This window comes from Mesoplodon densirostris, unplaced genomic scaffold (assembly GCF_025265405.1).
Source record: "Mesoplodon densirostris isolate mMesDen1 unplaced genomic scaffold, mMesDen1 primary haplotype scaffold_44, whole genome shotgun sequence".
Lineage (NCBI taxonomy): Eukaryota > Metazoa > Chordata > Mammalia > Artiodactyla > Ziphiidae > Mesoplodon > Mesoplodon densirostris.
In genome coordinates this window covers 4,283,447-4,289,446 of record NW_026778198.1, presented here as the reverse complement: position 1 = coordinate 4,289,446, position 6,000 = coordinate 4,283,447, and positions in this window count along the sequence as shown.

The following is a 6,000-nucleotide window of genomic DNA, read 5'->3' as shown; positions in this document are numbered from 1 at the left end:
CCATTACTTCTGTCATAACAATGCTCCAATACCCCTGCCATCACAATGTTCCACGGCCTTGTTATCACAAGGCTCCATGACCCTTGTCATCAAAATAGCCCAAGACCCCTGTAATCACAATGCTCAATGCCCTAGTCATAACAAAGCTCGATGACGCATGTCATCAGAAAGTTCCATGGCCTTCTCCTCAAAATGCTCCATGCCCTTGTCATCACAATGCTCGAAGACCCCAGTAATCACAATGCTCCATGCCCCTTTTCATCAGAATGCTCCATGAGACTTGTCATCACAAGTCTCCTTGGTCATCTCATAACAATGCTCCAGGACCTTGTCATCACCATGCTCCATTCCCTTGTCATCACAATGCTCCATGACCCCTGTCATCACAATACTCCATGAAAATTTTCAGCCCAATGCTCCATGACATTCTCATCACAATGCTCCATGACCAATATCATCACAATGCTCCAAGACCACTGTCATCACAACACTCCATCACACCAGACAACACAATGATCCGGGACTCTTGTCATCACAATGCTCCAAGACCGCTCTAATCACAATGCTCCATGACCCCTGTCATCACAACACTTCATGAACATTTTCAGCCCAATGCTCCATGACCCTTGTCATCACAATGATATATGCCCTTCTCATCCCAATGCTCCATGACCCCTGTATTCACAATGCTCCATGACGCTTGTCATCACAGTGCTCCATGACACCTGTCATCACAATGCTCCATGCCTTTGTCAGCAAAATGCTACATGACCTTGTCATTACAATGCTCTATGTGCTTATCATCACAATGCTCCATTACCATTGTCATCACAATCCTCAATGAACCTTGGGATCACATTGCTTCATGCCCTTGTCATCACAATGCTCCATGCTCCTTGAAATGAAAATGATCCATGACCTCTGTCATCACAATGCTCCAAACCCTTGTGATCACAATGTTCCATAACACTTGTCATCACTATGATCCATGATGTCTGTCATCACAATACTCCATGCCCTTTTCATCACAGTGCTCCATGAAATTTTTCATCACAATTCTCAATACACTTGTCATCACAATGCTCCCTGACACTTGTCAACATAATGCTCCTTGAACCCTGTCACGAAAAGTCTCCATGCCTTTTTCATCACATTGCCCCATGCCGTTTTCCTCCTAATGCTCCATGCCACTGTCATAAAAATACTCCACAAGCTTGTCATCAGAATGCTCCATGACACTTGTCATCACAATTCTCCATGCACTTGTCAGCACAATGCTCCCTGACCCTTGTCATCACAATGCTCCAAGCCATTGTCACCAAAATGCTCCCTTACCTTTGGCATCAGAATCCTCCTTGACACTTGGCATCACAATACTCCATACCATTTTCATCACAATGGGCCATTACATATGTCATCACAATGCTCCCTGACACCTCTCTTGACAGTACTGCATGACCTGGTCATCACAATCCTCCATGCCCTTGTCATCACAATGAGCCATTCCAACTGTCATCACAATAATCCATGAAACTTATTAGACCAATGCTCCATGCCTTTGTCGTCACATTTCTCCATGCCCTTGTTATCACAATGTTCCAAGACCCCTGTAATCAGAATCCTCCATGCCCCTTTTCATCAGGGTGCTCCATGAGACTTGTCATCACAAGTCTCCGTGGTTTTCTCATCACAATGCTCCAGGACCTTGTCATCACAATGCTTCACGACATTGTCATGAAAATTTTCAATGGCCCTTGTCATCATAATGCTCCATGCCCTATTCATCACAATGCTCCATTATATTTGTCATCACAATCCTCCCTTACATTTGGCATCACAATGTTCCATGCCATTGTCATCGCAATGGACCATGACATATGTCATCACAATGACCTGACACCTCTCTTCACAATACTCCATGTCCTTGTCATCACAATGTTCCATGCCCTTGTCATCACAATGCACCATGTCCAGTGTCATCACAATAATCTATGAAATTGTCAGACCAAATCTCCATGAACCTGTCATCACAATGCTCCATGCCTTTGTCATCACAATGCTCCATGTCCCCTTTCATCAGAGTGCTCCGTGACTCCAGTCATCACAATGCTTCATAACGTTTGTCATCACAATGGTCCATGCCTGCGTCATCGCAAGGCTCTGTGACCTTTGTGACCACAATGCTCCATGAACTTTTCATCACAATTCTCGTGACCCTTGTCATCACAATGCTCCATGCCTTTTTCAGAACAATGCTCCATGACCCTTGTCATCACAATGTGCCATGTGCTTTACACCACAATGATCCACAACCTTGTCATCGCTATGCTCCATAAACCTTGTAATCACAATGCTCCATGAACTTCTCATCCAAATACTCTCTCACATGAGATATCACAATGTTCCATCACTAGTCATCACAATCCTCCCTCACCCCTGTTATCACAATGTTCCATGACCCCTGTCATCACAATGCTACATCCCCTTATCAGCACAATTTTCCATGACCCCTGACATCACAATGTTCCATAACCCCTGTCATCAAAATGCTCCATGACCATTTTCATCCCAAAGCTCTATGACCCCTGGCATCACAATGTTCTATAACCCCTGTCATCAAAATATTACATTACATTTTTCATCAAATTGCTGCATGACCCTGTCATCAAAATGCTCCCTGCCCTTCTCATCACAATGCACCACACACTTGTCATCAAAATGCTCCATGACCATGGTCATCACTAAGCTCCATGAACCTTGGCATCACAATGCTCCATGCCATGGACATCACAATGCTCCATGAACCCTCTCATCACATTGCTCCCTGCACTTGTCATCACAAAGCTCCATGACACTTGTCATCACAATGCTCGATGCCCTTCTCATCACAATGCTCCATGTCCTTGTCATTACAATCCTCCATCACCCATGTATCACAGTGTACCGTGCCCTTGCCATCACAATGTGCCATGCCCACTGTCATCACAATAATCCATGAAACATTTCAGACCAATGCTCAATGCACTTCTCATCACAATGCTCCATTACCACTGTCAACAATGCTCCATGACCCCTGCCATCACAATGTTCCACGGCCTTGTGATCACAAGACTAAATGACCATTGTCATCAAAATGCTCCAAAACCCATGTAATCACAATGCTCCATGCCCTTGTCATCACAGAGCTCTATGACGCATGTCATCAGAATGTTCCATGGCCTTCTCCACACAATGCTCCATGCCCTTGTCATCACAATGCTCCAAGACACTCGTAATCACAATGCTCCATGCCCCTTTTCATCAGAAGGCTCCATGATATTTGTCATCACAAGTCTCCATGGTCAACTCATCACAATGCTCCAAGACCTTGTCATCACCATGCTCCATTCCCTTGTCATCACAATGCTCCATGACTCCTGTCATCACAATACTCCATGAACATTTTCAGCCCAATGCTCCATGACCTTCTCATCACAATGCTCCATGACCAATATCATCACAATGCTCCATGACCACTGTCATCACAACACTCCATGACACCTGACAACACAACGATCCGGGACTCTTGTCATCACAATGCTCCAAGACCATGCAATCACAATGCTCCATGACCCCTGTCATCACAATACTCCATGAACATTTTCAGCCCAATGCTCCATGACCCTTGTCATCACAATGATCCATGCCCTTGTCATCCCAATGTTCCATGACCCCTGTATTCACAGTGCTCCGTGACGCTTGTCATCACAGTGCTCCATGACACCTGTCATCACAATGCTCCATGCCTTTGTCAGCAAAATGCTACATGGCCTTGTCATTACAATGCTCTATGCGCTTGTCATCACAATACTCGATTACCATTGTCATCACAATCCTCCATGAACCTTGGAATCACATTGCTTCATGCCCTTGTCATCACAATGCTACATACTCCTTGAAATCAAAATGATCCATGACCTCTGTCATCACAATGCTCCAAACCCTTGTGATCACAATGTTCCATAACAATTGTCCTCACAACGCTCCAAGATGCCTGTCATCACAATACTCCATACACTTTTCATCACAATTCTCCATGACATTTGTCATCACAATTCTCAATACACTTTTCATCACAGTGCTCCCTGACACTTGTCGTCAGTATGCTCCATGAAACCTATCATGACAAGGCTCCATGCCTTTTTCATCACAATGATCCATGCCCTTTTCATCAAAATGCTCCAAGACCCCTGTAATCACAATGCTCCATGCCCTTGCCATCCAAAGCTCCATGACGCATGTCATCAGAATGTTCCATGGACTTCTCATCACAATGCTCCCTGCTCTTGTCATCACAAAGCACTAAGACCCCTGTAATCACAATGCTCCATGCCCCTTTTTATCTCAATGCTCCTAGGAACCCTGTCAGCACAATGAACAATGCCCATCATCATAATGATTCAGGCAATTGTCATCACAATCAAATCAAAATGCTCCATGACCTCTGTCATCACAATGCTCAAAATCCTGGTGATCACAATGTTGAATAACACTTATCATCACAACACCCCATGACGCTCATCATCACAATGATCCATGGTCGTCTCATCACAAGGCTCCATGACCTTTGTCATCAAAATTCTCAATAAACTTGTCATCACAATGCTCGCTGACACTTGTCGTCAGAATGCTCCTTGAACCATGTCACAAAAAGGCTCCATGTCGTTTTCATCAAAAAGCCCCATGCCGTTTTCATCCCAATGCTGCATGCCATTGTCATCCAAATACACCACAGGCTTGTCATCAGAATGCTCCATGACCCTTGTCATCACAATTCTCCATGCACTTGTCAGCACAATGCTCCCTGACCCTTGCCATCACAATGCTCCAAGCCATTGTCATCACAATGCTCCATTACCATTGTCATCAGAATCCTCCATGACACTTGGCATCACAATGCTCCATGCCATTGTCATCACAATGCTAAATGACCTTGTCATTACAATCCTCTATGCGCTTGTCATCACAATACTCCATTTCCATTGTCATCACAATCCTCCATCAACCTTGGGATCACATTGCTTCATGCCCTTGTCATCACAATGCTCCATGCTCCTTGAAATCAAAATGATCCATGACCTCTGTCATCACAATGCTCCAAACCCTTGTGATCACATTGTTCCATAACACTTGTCATCACAACGCTCAATGATGCCTGTCATCACAATACTCCATGCCCTTTTCATCACAATGCTCCATGACCTTTGTCATCACAATTCTCAATACACTTGTGATCACAATGCTCCCTGACACTTGTCATCAGAATGCTCCTTGAAACCCGTCACGAAAAGGCTCCATGCCTTTTTCTTCACAATGCCCCATGCCAATTTCATCACAATGTTCCATACCATTGTCATCAAAATACTCCACAAGCTTGTCATCAGAATGCTCCCGGACCCTTGTCATCACAATGCTCCATTACCTTTCTCATCAGAATCCTCCATGACACTTGGCATCACAGTGCTACATGCCATTGTTATCACAATGGGCCATTACATATGTCATCACAATGCTCCCTGACACTTATCTTCACAATACTGCATGACCTGGTCATCACAATGCTCCATGCCCTTGTCATCACAATAGGCCATTCCAACTGTCATCGCAACGAACCATGAAAGTTATTAGACCAATGTTCCATGCCCTTGTCATCACAATGCTCCATGCCCTTGTTATCACAATGCTCCATGACCCCTGTCATCACAATGCTCCGTTACTCCAATCATCACAATGCTTCATGACTTTGTCATCACAGTGGTCCATGCCCTCACCATCAACAGTCTCTGTGACATTTTTAATCCCAACGCTCCATGAACTTTTCATCACAATGCTCCGTGACCCTTGTCATCACAAAGCTACATGCCTTTGTCAGAACAATGCTCCATGACACTTGTCATCACAATGTGCCATGCGCTTTTCATCACAATGATCCACAACCTTGTCATCGCTATGCTCCATAAA